General features: G+C 36.5%; 1 protein-coding gene across 8 annotated transcripts in view; it reads left to right on the forward strand.

Moving 5' to 3' along the window:
- Positions 1-16,595, forward strand: part of LOC110056326 (voltage-gated delayed rectifier potassium channel KCNH1-like) — a 46,108-nt gene that overhangs the window by 6,349 nt on the left and 23,164 nt on the right. For 2 of the 8 annotated variants that reach the window (XM_020762783.2, XM_020762784.2), the window contains exon 2: positions 6,252-6,330. The gene's annotated coding sequence lies outside the window, so the exon portion shown is untranslated. Of the gene's footprint in view, positions 1-3,513; positions 3,670-5,639; positions 5,851-5,980; positions 6,136-6,251; positions 6,331-10,994; positions 11,096-14,188; positions 14,631-15,870; positions 15,994-16,595 lie in introns of those variants that run through there. The other 6 variants (XM_020762785.2, XM_020762786.2, XM_020762788.2 and 3 more) reach the window with 6 other exon arrangements.

Consider the following 16,595-nt stretch of genomic DNA (forward strand, 5'->3'; position numbering starts at 1 on the left):
TTCTAGCGATAAGTTATACTGCAACTACATTTTGGTAAGTGTGTATTTTTAACTGAATTACATTAATATTGCGGCAGGCTGAAATTGAAGTTTCTATCGTTCGATCATAGCCAAACTACTCCTTGACTTAAAATCAAGTTTGAAAGTAAACGGAGGCGGAAAAACCGAGCCGAATTAACGCTAGCATAAGGTTCTGAGTTTCTTTACTCACTTCTGTCATTGAACAAATATCGCCGGATAAAAACTATATAACTCGCGTTCACGAAATGTACCTTTCCGAAGGTTAGGGGATTTCTTTTTGACTGAGAGCACGTTCTACAGTCGAGATGTTACCCACGTAACCAATCAGAACGTGAAGCTGTTGATAGTCTGTCGTTTAATCATAATAAAAAAAAAACAGTAAGTGCACGGAAGAAGCCTGGCTGGAGTCCATTAATTCTTAAAATGTTACTCCACGCCAGGAAGGCAACTGTAAGATATTACTACTTTCACGGTCTGCATTTGATCATTTTAGTAATCAACTTATGAATGAGGCAATGAACGACTTCGCAGGAAATGACAAGCAATTTAAGTGTCCGGCACTTGTTCATTTTCAACTTTGTAAAGATGAGGTCGAAAATGTGACTTGTATAATAACACAGGCCTCCAAAAAAAACAGAACTCCAAAAAAAAAAAAACATGAAAAACACACATGTTGATTGGTCGGCAAGTGTGTAATCCCATGTTAACAGCGCATGTGTCATTGACGGTGTAAAGTGTTTACTATCGTACTAACCCGTCAGGTTCGATAGGAAGTGGTTGCTAAGCAACGCACGTATCCTAGCAGGGATGAGTTCACACACGCGGTACATCTTTCCGAAATACTCGAGTGTGTTCGTGCTCGCTCGGAGAGATTCTCATCGAGCTCATTATTGGCTGATAGTAATTATATAAACAGAAACTGGAAATTCTTCCGACAATCGGTTGTTTTAATACTGAAGTATCTATCAAAAAGACGAGACTTCCCAGGCAGAATCGATGAGTTATAAATATTAGTGGTTAGGTTTCTTCCGACGGTGTCTTCATAGAAAATCACAGATTGACGAATTTTTATGCCAGGCGGGTGATGTTCAACTAGTGATGTTTATTTTTTTTTTTTTTTTTTTTTTCTGTTGACAATGTATTTTGACAATTTGATAACAAAAATCGCTGAAATGGGACAGCTTCTTTTGAGTTCTGCTCACTGCAAAGTGAAATTTATCACTATTTCTCGCCCAGGAGTTTTGATTTTGCAGTTATCTCGCTTCATGGCCAACTGACCGTGATACAATGTAAAATTAAGCACAACGAGTGAAATAAGTATTACAACTAGTACTTGTGCAGAAATAAGACCTCAAATTAATAGTAAGTGTCATAAGTATTATGTAATAATGACACAAGCTAACTGCAACGGCTCACACGAAAGCAAGTCAATTTGCCTTAATTTCAAATATGATGAAAAATCATACACCGACATAGTATCTTTTGGTTGGTCGATTTGATGGTCTTAGGGGCTTAATACACAAGAAATTTTCGCAAGAAAATTATAAATTTGACAGAGCTTGGAGCGTTTTAAAATGATAGATCGTAACTCTGTGCGGTCAGATGTTCTCATGGTGCGATACTGAATCAGATTTGGGTTCAAATTAGCCTGTAATGGCTAAAATAAAATTTAACAACCGGTAGCATGCAAAATAAGTAGCTTTAAAAAGGTGTGTGATGTAATAAACATTCGAAATTTTTACGACGATAAATAGGGTTACTGTAAGGAAAAAAACAAATTTATACCGGATGGGACGCTAGCACTGATAAAACGGAAGCCATGAAAAGGTTTTTTTGACGATGTTAAGAACGCTATTCGAATACGAAGTAGCTCTCTTGAATTAATGCATTGTAAATTACGCTTTAAGATGTTTTCCAAAGATTTGTTGAGGTGATTTTTTTAATTTTAACTTAAGCTATCTGAGAAAGCAAATATAATTGGCGCTTAAGTTGGGGTAAACCTCACTGAAGATAGGACTTAAGTTTAAATTGCTGGGAAAACGATGTAAAATGGTGTAAATTTCAGTAAATTTCAGTTAATAGTCCTATAGTATCTCAAATCTGTATCAGAAAGCTTGCGCCTTGCGTGAATAATATATAACTTATATTCACAAAGGTCACAACGTGCAGGCCTCATGAATTTAAAAAATACGCGGATTATATAATAGAATCAGTTGAAGGTGCAGCGATGGATCCGCCCTGAACGGGGAAATACAACAAATCTGGGGTCACACGAAAATAAAGCTAAGTCAGAGATGGGTGTAGATTCATAGTTTTCAGCATTAATTAGTTCTAAAAATGCGTAAGGATAAACTAAACAAGAAGTCTCTCTTGAAACTTTCTACACTTCTGAATAGTTTTGATTGATTTGTAAAGGATCTATAATTGAAAAGAACTTTAATCAGGTAAAGATCTGGCTGTCGACAAAACAGTCTGTTCCTTAAGAAGAAGAATTTAAACCTGACTGGCGAGATTTATAAACCAATCGAAGATTTCAATTAACTTATAGACTGAAGAAAACTCCTGCGGTTATAGGAATTTTTAACCCCTCTCATGCAATTTTTTTATGATGCAGCATCATTTAGCGCACTACAGAAGGTCGATTCGCCTTTTTTCTTTCTTATAACACAACTGCCAACATAAAATAATGAAGAAACAAGGAATTATAAGACTGAAACGCACCGCTTTGTAAGGGACAGACCAAATATTTCGATGTTGTGGTTTCTGACACGGCAGTCGGAGGGTAATTTAGGTCTAATGGAGATTTTTTACCAAACTAATGTTTCGCCAATCTTTCAACCACAAACTACTACTCGAGACACGATCATTTACATTATTATATGAGGAATTTTAAGTTGACTCTACACTGATGTTAAAAACGTAATCGTAAGCACTTTCATCAGAAGAAATATTTATTCAAATTTCGCTTTTGAGCCCTGGAAATCTCTCAACATGGGGTCCCTAAATAACAACAGTCTTCGGTTATCCAAAAGACAAAAAAAGACCGTAAATATTGGGTAATTGGACGTACCTGCAATTTTATTTATAAAATCTCTCGTTGAATACAAGATCTTTAGTTGATGAAAAACTCGTTACTTCAACCGCAAACCGCTCGTAACCGTAACAACGTTTTAGTTCAAGGTACCTGCACTGTTTGAGACCTCATCAGGAGATTTTATGGAGAAAATTCACGGTTATCTTTTTTTGAAACTTCTCAGCTATCCCACTCGTCATTTTAAAACGTCTTTCGATCAAAGAAGTCGCCTAAGTTAGAAATGAACACAAATAAAGGAAAAGAGCTGAGCTCTTATTGGTAACTGCAATCATTTCCGACAGATCATTCCGCCCTTAATGAGGTGACCAAGGCGTAATTAGTGCTAGCCAAATAAAAATTTTGACACCCCATTTCCCTTAATATCAAGGCTTGCTGTTTCGCAATTACTGCGCAAAAGCCGCGCTACAAATGGGTTCCAAGCCAACAAAGTGCGCCTTCGAATTTCCGAGTCGAATTTCGTGGAGTGAAGACTACAGAAAATACACATACAGCGCCATTAAATTCCTCTATTAACTGGGAAGAAGTGTCAAACAGCACCAGTCCTCGAGGAATAGGTTTGCGACTTTCAAATTACATCTTTAACAAAGATAGCCTTGCCCATTTTTAATCGAAAATTTTAAATTACGTAGCGTGGGATTCTCGTCTAAACATTAGAGAACGCCTTATCTATACTGTATTTAGTAAAGGTATTATCAAGTTACATTCGTATAATGTAGAATGTTACTTTTATGAAACGCTTGTAACGTAAACCTAATTGAAGAAAACCATCTGCATATTATATTTTAAGAATTTTCTCTGGGACTTTTATTCAAATTGAGATCTATCCTTGGGACTAACATACGGAATATTGGCTTTGGAGACAGACATCCGGCGTTCTAATTGTCTGGAATCATTTCGTTTAAAGAACTCTGCACGAATCGCTTTTATTGCAATGTGATTACGACTAGAAAAGCTAAGTCCATTACGTCAAGAAGAATTTCATCAATTTGGTAAACCCAATTTTTAGTACGAGATTTTCTTCTGCTAACACAAGTAAGGAATTGTTACTGTTGCTTTGGAAATCATCAGTTCACAAGATTTGGAATTCCTTCTGTTAAAATATGCTCATTGAAAGCTAAGAAATTCTCAGCTTCCCTCTGGACCCGCTTGGCAAATTTTTTCAATATCTTGAAACTCGCACCAATTATTCTAATATCCAGAATTAAGGACATCTCATTCAAATCTTTAAGCCGAATCCTTCGAGTACATTTTAGATACATTGTTGTATTGTATACATAACGAAATTTCGATACATTTCGGTGCACTTTATTTCTTAAACTTGTGAAATAAACTTTGAAAGCTAAGATCTATTACAATTTGAAATATTTTCAGTGAGCAGCAATGAACGATAGAGCAAAAACTGACGTAGTAACAAGAAAAAAACTTAGAATTTAATGAAGTGCTTCTTCAGTAGAGTTGGAGCATATATGATTGTTTTGTCTATGTTTTTTTTTTTAATTACAACTTTATTCGGAGATCTTTCAAAAACAAAATTACTTAGAACAAAATAAACTCCAGTATTTCTATGCAAGCTAGTTTTTTAATTTCAACTTGGGAAGATTTATTTCACATTACAATTTTAGAGATTTTAAACGCGTAGCATGCAGTAAGTGATTAAGAGAGCAAAAATTGATCTTCTCGCAGATATCATAAACGGCTTTCGTCTGTAAAGTTAAAGCAAACAAGGCTGTTCTGTCTATATTTTACTTAATTGCAACTTTATTCGACTCCTTTTAAAACAAAACTTTGCTAGGAAGGAGTAATCTGCAATATTTCAAATCAGACAAGTCATTTTTACTCGCAAAAGATAAAAATGGCATTCATGTCATTTCTAAAAGAGCGAAGCTGTGGTTCTCAATTTGACATTTCCTCCAAAACAAATAAACGGAAAAAAGAAATTTAAAAAATCTAAATTAAGACAGCTCCTGTCCCGTTAGTTGAATGAAGCTTTTTATTTGAAAAGATAAATGAATCACTAAAAAACGCGCATTGTCGACAACTTCTGAAACGACTTTTAAAATCACTTACGTCGTGTTGTGCATTCGAGGAAGTTCCCTTTGAGGTCAAGCTTTTGTGGCCCTATTGCATGCGATTTCAAACTTCACTTTTGAATGTGTGAGGCGAGGGGTTTTCTTTTATTTAAGTAATATCGTTTCCGATTTTATCGGTCTCTTGTTTAGTACAAAATATTGCGATAAACAAATTTAAACAAGATAAATCATTAATAACAATGTTATTGGATAGCATGGAAATTTGCATGTGGCGATCGATTCATGACCTCATTTTGTTGATGCGCTGTTGGGGAACAAGTCCCTTTGAATCTTCAACCAATGATATCCAAGCAAATAAGATTAATCAGAAAGCCGCCTGTTAGCCCGTGTTATTAGAAAAGGATATATTAAACGTTGAGGGGACCGCTTTTTGCAGCAAAATTTTCAAATTCGTACGTGGCCCATCAACATATCTCTCTTTGCTTTGTAGCAGCCTGTCTGTCTTAATTGTTTAAACTACTGCCTTTTGTTTAGCTAGCGCGCTAGATCCGGCGCTGGGTTTCCAGATAACAATATTCAGTATGTATTGACATTTCATTTGGTCTCTGACCAGAAACGTTTGCTTGCATCTATGTTCGAAATATTCCTCCAAGAAGACAAACACCAAGACATATTTGGTGGTTCATTCGGAGCAGGACGCGTTAGGTAGGAGTTTTGTTAACCATTGTTGCAGCGCCCAGCGGCCAGCCGGTGCGCGGAATAAAAAAATGGTAAAACAGATGTTGCCGGTAAGATATTCCGGTTAGAACTCAAGTGTAATTTTATCTGCAAGCTTAAGCAGTGAATGTTTCCTTCTTGGGACTTCTATTCTTCGATTGCTAAGCGCCGGCTACTTTAATTCCGGCCGAATTATTAGCTTTAAATTTTTATCCGACCTCCGGGCCAATATTGCCGCCATCAATAAATGAAACTTTTCTACGGCTTAGAAAAGTAAATGTGGTTTGTATGTCGAAACAGCATGTTCTGACTAGAGAGTCAGTTTGCTTGGAATAGAAAGCCTTATTTCGGGATTCTAATAGGTTTTTCGTTAATCGTCTTTGTTTCAGTGACATGAAGTTGGAAACTCTGCAGCTTATGAGAAACATTCTGAAGAACAAGACTCGACGTTAATTCATCGCTACTTTCGTGAGTTATGCCCTTGTCTATTTATATTTTATTCAGGAACCATTTTGAGTAACTTCTGTTTAGTTTGGAATGAATAATGATAAACCTACGTCTATGGTATCCGGAATAATGTTTCATCTTTGTGTTGCATTGCTGACACGAACTCAGCTCTTTAGTGAATGGGACATTTTGTCTAACCTCGTCAAACATGCAGCCAAGAGAATAAATATTGTGGCATGGCTGTGTTAGACACGGATACACTGTTTCAGGAAGTCTATCACGAGAGAGGCCTTTTGGATTTATCGTAAATATATAAAGTTTCACAAAATGTATTAGGTTACAACCTCAAATACGTTCAAGTTGGGGTTCGTGAAATTCTATCTACTTGAATGTTTGCTTGAAGCACTAGTGCAAGGTGAAGTTGACAATTTCAAAACGCGTGCGGGTACGTTTCAAAAATTCGATGGTGCACCGCTTTGCCATTGTATTTTGCCGAACTAGTGTGAAGGGTTATTTTTTGTGCTTATATCGCCACAATTTCTCTCGGAGGGCGCGTCTTAAAAATATGAATCCCTAATAACTGCCTATTAAGTAGTAAACCTCCCTCTGGCCTAAGACAAATAAAACTGAGTTGGCTTATTTGTTTAGGAATATAGCGCCAGATGAATAAAAATGAGCATTGAGCGACTTATTCAACTGCTTCTATACCGAAGACACGTTTAACGCGATTTAACACACAGACATCCGTTAGAGGCAACGCATCTGTATTTACCCTAGATTTCTAGAGGAAGGAAATTGTTCTGGAGCGAGAAAAAGGTGCTACAAGATTCACATAATGCAGCGGATCTTTCTAATTTGCCTTGTTCGAAGTTGTTTATAGTAACATGTTTTGCTGAAGACGGCATTAGCATAGGCTTGTCAAGTTATTAGCAGTCGTGGAAAAGGACTGACTTTAATACATCCTGGTCATCAAATATTCTTTTTGAATCAGTTAATGCCGGTAAAATTGTGATGAATGCTGGTGGCATCGTTTGATGTTGTTTCCATCGATAAAGCGCGAACGCAAAATTAAAATTGTGTGGGCGAAGACTACAAAACTTGCCAACTAAATTGCCTTTTAAACTCTCGTACATGCATTAATGTTTCCTAATTCTGACGAAAATTTAGCCTTGCACTGTAATTTGGTAATTTGGAGGGTCGACTATTTTCTCGCTAGATTAATTGTCAAGAATTATTATCATCCTCTTAAAAATACATTTTCGCTATTGCCTGTGAATATTTTTATTTCTAAGATGTTTATTTGCAAATAAAAATTCGCTTTGATAACGAATGAGATAGTGGATTTTTAGCTTGGTTAATATTAAAGAAGATGGTGATTTTCTGTCAGTGAAACAGGCATACTCGGAGAGCCAAGACCTCCTGGCTAATAGTCCAGATGTACTGTACCGGGAGCATCTCTGCAAGAGACCCATGGGAGCTGAGGCCATTAAACTAGGTTCAAATGATTCCAGTCTCCTGTAGCCAGTGGTAAAGCATCTAGATTAGTAACAAGAAGGTCTTAGGTTCGACTCCTAGATGGAGCACTCGGAATTCTTTTTCAAAGTATATGCCTGTGTCAGTGACAGAAAAAATCATATTTAATTTTCAAAAATTTGCTTTCTTTGGATTTTTACGAAGACGTGATATAACGAAAATCTCATATATGATACAGATGTCGTGCTATCCAGGTTAAAATTTACGAATGGCAATTAAAGCTGAAATACCATTTATCTCACAGTGGTTGGGGTGTTATCAGTACTGTTCTTGTATAGAATGTTAATTCAAATCTCTCACTATTATGTTTCATTCAGCAACGGAACTTTCTTACGTTGACCCTTGTCAGTATCGTTGTTGTTGTTTTTGTTGTTCTTGTTTCGGTGTTCTTGTTGTCTTTTTTTGTTCAGTTTGCTTTTTTTCTCTTCTCGTGCTAACTGAAACACAATGCTGACGAAATCTCTAATCGTGACAACACATTTTAATCGTGCGGTCAGTCTTTGTAGTGTCAAATAGTCTCGCCAGCACGTTTCATCATACGACAACAGCAAAGACCTTTATCAGACCTAATATATAGACAAGTCAATCACCCACCACTGTAATAGAAATCATGTGTGTTTTCGCACTATCAGTTTTATCTTTAATGGCAGTTTTAATCAACAGCTATTATCCAACAGTTTATAACTTCTTTTCCATTATGTTATTTGAAAGTTATTAGAGTGCCTTTAAAAAATGATGGTTTCGGCAAACGGCAAACAGAAATAATTGCCCCCAGTTTTCTTTTCCTCTTATCTTAAGATCGATCCAGCCAATTAATAGAGAGATATCTCCAATTCACAGCAATTCAGATACAAATATTTTCACTTCCGTGAGAAAACACCTTAAAACAGACGGTAAACGCCGTAAATTTAAGAGTTTACGGAGAAAAAAGTGGGTATATTCAGCAACTAGAAACACGGAGAAAGAAACACAGCTGGGGTATCACGGCTGGAGACACATCCGTTGTTTCATATGCAATTTAAATGAGCTAAATTATTGTTTTTGGCGTGTGGCTATCATTTGGAATATCTTTTTCTCGCTTGTTATCATTTTCGCCCATTAAGCTAGGTTTTCAGCCTACATTGAACATAAAATTGCAAACGAGGGGAAGGGAAAACATTTTAATTAACCTTTATTTTTATGTGTGTAACGTGTTTTTGGGTGCAGTATTGTCAAAGCTAAGAGATTTTTATTTTTATTTCTATTTCTTCAGTTTATTGTTTTCTTTTACTTCCCTGCTGGTTTAGGAGCTAGGTGATACAAAAAAAATGCTTTCAGGCATTGGTAGGCCAAAATTGCATAGTCTATTGTTATGTAGGTACAGTTATGCTGAAGCCAACGCTTGCTCTTATTGATTGACTTATGGTCCCGTGGCAATGGCTAAATCTAGATACTGTTTTGATAACTTTTATCCTAAGAATTCTATGGCAAATTCCCTCATTCATAACAATTAACTCAGTGAGACCTAGCAATCCTGAAAATTTGAGGTCAAAAGCTTTAAATCCTTCTTGAGATATCTTATCTCAAAGGTAAAAATAACTCGTTTTGAGCTCGAGAAAATGAGCTCAATACCTTAAGATTCAAATTCCGGTATAAAAACGAAAATTCCACATTTTTACAGAATTTCGGGTAGAATGATATCTGAGATCTGAAATGATTAGCAATTATTCCACGAGCGCACGTTGGATGTGAGATGATAGATATCCAACGAGGAGCATAGCGGCGAGTTGACTACTGAACCATCTCATATTCAGCGAGCACGAGTGGAATAACTGTTTTATTAAAAAACGCCCCCAAAATATAGAGAACTAAAATGAAATCAAAATAAAAACGCACCAAAAAATTACACGCACGCTTACCATTTTTATAGAGCATGGTGTAATGGCTCATAACCTAGACCAATGAAAACTCTCGAATTGCATTTTCCAATGATTCAGTTTTTGATAATTATCGATAGCTGCGAAATGGTCTGAAATTTTAACTTATGCCGAAAAATCGCCGAGAATGAGACTGAAAACTGAGATTCCAGTCCCTCACGTTCATAGCTTCCATGTCGTTTGCTGTGTTTAGCTTTTAAATTGAGAAAAAAAACATTTATCTTATTCTTAAATCAGATATTCTTTCGCTTCATAACACGCTTTGTTGTCGAAACAAAATCCAGCTGACATACATACTAACTTATTGATAAATTTTCAAAGGCTAAGAGTAACAATGGAAAACTTTCTTTTGTTATGTAGGGAAACATGCCTGGTTTGTGTAACGTGGGTGGGGACTTATTATTAATTACCACCATCACTCTCTGGATACCCAAACATTTATCTTTCTCAAAGTTACAAAATTCAAACCATAGAAGGGAATGAGAGGCACCGTTTGTGTGTGTTTTGCACCATGGTTTTGGGATGAGTTGTTGAAACTGTTTTCATCTTGTATTGTACTTCAGTTTTAGGAGTGTTCATGTATTCAGCTGTTCTCTCTTGTAGCAGTAAAATTATTGTTATTGATTTAATAGAAGGGTTGATGCAAATACTTCAATAACGCTATTGTTTTTTACAATGACATGGTTTATTTGGCCACCCATTTTTCTAAATACTTCACATCTGCCAAGTTTCGTTCGATACACAGTAAATTAAGCACGAAAAGTAAATAGATGAGTTCGTAAGTTGGACCGAAACTTGTTGGCCTCGAACTGACTGACTGACACGACTTTGCCTCGATGTTGATATAAATTCCCTGCGTAGCTGACGTAATGTGTATTAATTATGAAACACCATTAGTGCCTGGATTATGTAAATATAATTCCGGACAATGATGTCTTTTTCAATTTCGTTCAAAATGAACACAAAACCCTGATGCCTTGATGTTTGGTAATGAGGGCTTCTCATGGTGACATCATAGTAGGAGAACTTTCAAACACGGCAAATTTACGACTTCCTATCAAATCTCGTAAAAATTAATGAGTTGTAACTCACATTGCTGGCTTCAATAAACTGAATACTGCAACCAGCTAATATTTGGCGCCTTGCCTGCCAGTTTTTATTGGAACTCAAGGTGAAAAGGAAGATATGTAAATTTGGAAATATTCTTCGCATTTCGTCGAACATCGATTTAATTTCCTTACCGAGAAAATCGTCACAAGGATTTCTAGAATATCAAGGCTTGCGGCTTTTTTCGCTGACATTTTTTTCTTTTTCCATCTTCAGAACAACAAGTTCAGGTAGGAAATTCATTAATTTATAAAAGATGCTTATGATTAACCGTCTAACTGTAGGACACATTACGTCCGCCACATTTCACTCGCTAAAAATCCAATTTTGCTGTTGGAGTGCTTGAGTTTCTAGACGAATATAACAGCAGCTGTCGAGTTAAATCAGTTCAGACGATTTGACTCCTTTTCAAGTAAACGAAAGTTTAACTCGTTCGCTTAGTTTTAATTTTCAAAATGCGGTGCCAAGTTGTTGTTTGTAATGAAAATGGTAAATTGTAAAGAAATTTATCATGCATCAAGCGCCTTCGGTTATAATTTTAAGACTAAGAACAATTTATTTTCAGTGGCATCGGCTTCGAGGTAAACGGGCATCCTTGAGCTGAGGATCCTGTGGTCGGCTCAGAGATTTTCGTAAAGGAGTATCTAAATAACTTAATACACTACACAGAATAACTAAGATACAATCCAGATAAACTGACGATAAAACATTGCAAATCTGCAAACCTTAACGTTTATCAGTGGAATTTCAGAGTTATCAGTCCTAATAGGTAGAAAATGCTTAACATAGAGCAGTTTTTGCTACGGCATACATCAAATTTATAGACTTAATTCATGAAAGTGAAGAATGATCATCGCAGTTACTTTTCCAATTTAAGCAATTGGAAAGAAGAAGCCTGAAAAAATTCAGGGCTTCAACGGCAGAAAAGACCAATAAGAAAGAATTATAGCGTTATAGTTTCAACAATAAGAATATAATTCGGAAGCAAAGTTTATTTATTGGCTTATCTCTTTATCCTGAGTATCAGAATTGGTTTTAACTCACGAAATACCCTATTTTGCGGTATTAAACCGGTGCTTATCATTGCGGCATGACCAAGATGTTTGGAGTTTTATCTCAAGAAATATTATTCATTATCTATCCAATAATTTGGTGGTCGTTACATAAGGAGCTCATCTATTTACAAACCTTAGCTTGCAAGAGATGTTTTCGGCTATTTATAAATACCTAGTTTATCTTAACGATTCTCCCAAAACAAATATTATAACATTCACCTGACACCATTAACTGTGGAAGAGATTTAAACAGGATGTATAATTTGCCACGAGGTGGAAGAGGTTTGAAATAAAACAATCGGACTGGGAAATTTTAACTGAAGAACTAGCTGCAAAATCCTAAAGGAAATCAGTAAATAAAGACTGGAGTATTTTTCATTTCATTTCGTTAACACTTTGAGAAACAATTTTTTGTTATGCATTGAGTTTAGTGTTGTAAACTATGGTGTTCATTAAAAACAATAGTGCTTTTATTTAGCCGTGAGGTTCATGCTGCGACATTCTTCTTCTCGTTAATGAGAAAAGACTCTCAAATGGCTTGGAGCTTTGTTAGAGCACGGTTGTGAATGAGTCGATTGTATACCGACTGAACAGTTTAAGCCATTTTCTTACTCCTTTGATTCTGAAAAGTGATTAGCATCTTGAAGAAGATCTAAATCAATCACACAAACAAGGTACCCGTAAAATAATCGAAGAGACTTGTGTTACGGACCTGATTCCATATTTTTCGAATAGCTCTCAGTATCAAGTTTAACGTATACAATTATATCCTTTTATACATCAGCATCCTAGTTTCCTTGCAATAAGAATGCGTTCCTAGTGTACTGGTGACATGAATAAAAAAGAAAATATCAAATAGACCAGAGGATGAACTTGATTTAACACCAATTTCTAGGCGGTCGATAGGCAACGTTTAGTACACAAAATGACGGTGAATAACACGCAGTAAGGACTTGACATTTACAACACGGATAACATTGTGATTCTAATTACTGCGTTATCTCGTGGCCTGTGGCATTGTGTCTTGTTTTAAGCCAAGAAACGTTTCTCTCACAGCGTCTCTATACCAAGGGGTGCTGGATACCAGTGAAAAATCACGGACCCCTAACCAGACATAATGCCATAGGGGGAAGGACAGGGGAGTGAACCTATGATAAATTATCATTTTTTCAGGGTTTAGCATATCCCCCGCAGTCTGGGGGAGATAAAAATCGAGCAGTTTTCAAAACGTCCTCCAGGTACAATTGTCAGTGACGTCAACAATTTTTACACAACAAAATCATTTGGAAAGAGAGATACGTGGATCTTTCTAAAACGATGCGGCGAAATGGATTAAATTCTAGCACATTGATGCAGGCGAGAACACCGTGTTTTAAATTTGATTGCAAAGTTATCAGCAAAATTTAGTGGCAGTTTTTAACATCTAGCATGCATTAACACCATGCTAAACTTGAAGGATTTTATTCAATACAATTATATAAAATCTTTTGAAAAATGCGCTAAATTACATTTTGAGTGAGTTTGCAAACCTTAGTATAAGGATAGATTCCGCATCTTTGAAATTACCGCCGTATTGAAGCGGGGCTGGAGGAAAACTAAGAGGAAAATAGTTTAAGTACCCCACTCTACATCTGCCCTACAGCTTTCCGTCTCATTATGTTGGACAAGCAGAATGTCTACCACTTTTCACCATATAGTCATTTTTATCTCAAGCCCATGTAAATCCCTGTAACACAGACTAGGCGTGCCTCCCTAAAGTACATGCGTGCTTTAAAAAAACACAAGACTCTAAAAAACTCAGCCTTTATATAATTTCTAATGCCTTTTAACAAACGATTTGGCTGAATTTGTTAAAGATGCAATTGAGAGTCCTAAGCAAATATTTTTGGGCTGAAACATCCTTGCAACCAAATGATTGGCCCGGGGGATTCTGTTGACGCCTTTCGTGGGCGAATTCCATAGAGATGTTTAAATTACCTTTGTTTTCATTGCCATTTAGCTTTGCAAGGTCAACCAAATGTGTAATGTTCCTGTGGGATCTCAAGTTGGAAATTTCAAATCGCGGACTTGCAAACCAAAATTAAAAACATAACAATTTTTCGTTGAAAATTATGGATTTTAAGACTGACTGCATGGAATATTTTGTTTCTCCTTTAGTGAGCGTAGTTTACTCACCTGCTAAGAGAGGTCCCAAAGTGTTACGAAACGTGATCGTTTAAGCGCGCTATTTACCAATTAAGTGCGTGCCGCAAAGAGTTACATGACACTCTGTCAATCCTATAGCTACCTGGTGGCACGATGAAAGTGATATTATCCGAAACGAATTAACGCTTTAAGGAAAATCATTAGTTCAGATATTCCGAACCAGACCGCTAAGTCTAGCCAATTAACAGTATTGTCAAGGCGGTGACACTTCACAAGCCTTACAAAACTGCCGCAAAGCATAAATTGTATTTTATGTGCGTAGAAATTCTAAGAGATTTTCTTGAAGGCCGCTGTAACATAATTCGCTTGATTTATCCCTTTACCACCTGTTATTCCATGACGTACTGAAAATGAATAAATCACCGACATGTAGGCAAGGATAAAAACAAAATTAGTTGGTAGCATTGTTTAATTTTCGTCGAGGCTGTGAATATAACCCGGTTTAAAGGGAAGCGAGTGTACCAGTGATATAGATTTCTGAGGATTGGAGGAGAACTTTGCTCAGGTGCGTAAGGTTTACAGGGGTTGAATGAAAAGTAAAACGGTGAACTTTCGGGTCCATATTTCCTGCTCTGGATAGTTCTTATGTTTAACACAGCTTTGGTGGAAATCTGGATATAAAATTAAATTTCTGTTGTTTTATAACCTTCATCAGTTACACAGGTAAATACAAAACTACGGTAAATTTCTTGTCAACAAATTTCTGTCCTCATTATCCGCTAAACATAGACTATTATATTGTACTGAAAAATAAAAATCACTCAAGTTTGTAGATCTAAGGCTTTGTCAATAAAATCTACCATTCCGACGCCGTGGACAACGTTACATAGAAACGCGTTTAACGCCTTGGTTTGCTTTATCAATATGCAACTCAAAGACACCTACAATTGAGAATAAAAAAGTCTAATTTTATCAGACGCTTGGTAAAACCTAATGTTAAGAAACTGTAGCTCTTTGTAATTATTTTGCTGAACCTGAGAAGTTTCCAGTGGTGTTTAATTTTGTTAAGACTGTGGGCAGGAACTGGCTGGTTTTGTATACAAAAACTGGCTGGACTTATCTCGAACAAGTTCGATACCTCTCACTTACAAGACTGAGATATCCAGGCAATAACTTGCACTGTGAAACAATATTGTGCATTTCGAAAGCTCGTCTTGCAAAATTTATCACAGCGAAAATTGTTTTCAGTATTTTTGTTAGTATTTATTATTTTAAAACAAGTTCGACGTTTTATTTGCTTTTATTAGCTTTTAGAAGTGTCCTTTCAGTACATGACATAGCATATTTTCACTTCATGTTGTATACTTCATTTTTTTTTTCTTATGTTTTGCAAGCATAATAATTTCTGTGAATTAATTTCCAAAAATATCTCAGTTCCCTTAAATTATCTATATTGTGTTCTCCAACTACAAAGCACCATCGTCACTGTTACGCGAGACAACCCTCCCTGCCAAATTGCAGCACCATATTATTTTCTAAATTTAATTCACAAATGTAGGTGACATTTAATTCTTGCGGGTAGTTGGACATTTTGAAACACGACACCAGAATACATGCAAAGAAAATTTCCATTATCGTTTAATTGCCCAACCGTTACGTCGGAAACATACAGTTGTTTAAGTTTCGACGTCAGAAAAGCGGTTGCCAATAGATTCTTTGGTTAATATTGGAATTAAGATACGTGAAATGAATGCAGCGCTCCCTTTAATAATAGGTTAATTTCCACCTGTTCTTCAGTTGATTGCGTGCTAATGATCATTCACGGAAACCAGGAAAGCAAAACACGGAATAATTTCACTCAGAGAGTTGTGAGAACGTGTTTCTGCTTGGCTGTCCACGCTAACAGGAGGACGCTATTTCATTATAGGGTACAGTAGCTTACTTCGTTTTCTTTCCAAATGTGTCACTTTTTGATGTTCGTTCGTTTTTTGGTTTTTGAGGTAAGGTTGATGGGCTTTGACTTTACCATCCAACTGGTAAATGTATATACGTGACTATTTCAGGTGTCTTTTTGTTTCTTTCCGGAACTTGTCGCCCTTTTCGCTTTGAGAAGGCAGCGTGGCCGAGTGGTTAGGGCGCCGGAGTTTAAGTCCCGAGGTCGCTGGTCGAAGTCCCGTTCTGACCACTTGGCTGGAGTTATTTCTCGGTACACCGTGGTTCAGCTTCTCTGATCTGCCTCCCGCCAGTTGGAATTTTTAAGCCTATTTTGTTTAGTCAAGAGATTACCTTCATAATCTCTTGTTTTAGTCGATATGTTTGCTTCTTTTAGTTTAAGTTACACGCCTATGAACTAGCTATGTGTAGCTAAGCGCATTGACCACTATAAACGACAACATTTGAACATTTTGGAACATTTGATCATTTTGGGCATCTCAAAGACCAAAATATCAACTAATTGGCATCAACTTATTTTCTTGTCGCTATGGCTCACTTATACCATGAACTGAACAGGATGATCGCAAGCTAGACC

This window comes from Orbicella faveolata, unplaced genomic scaffold (genome assembly GCF_042242905.1).
Source record: "Orbicella faveolata isolate gen_17 unplaced genomic scaffold, um_ofav_v1 contig_24, whole genome shotgun sequence".
Taxonomy (NCBI): Eukaryota; Metazoa; Cnidaria; class Anthozoa; order Scleractinia; family Merulinidae; genus Orbicella; species Orbicella faveolata.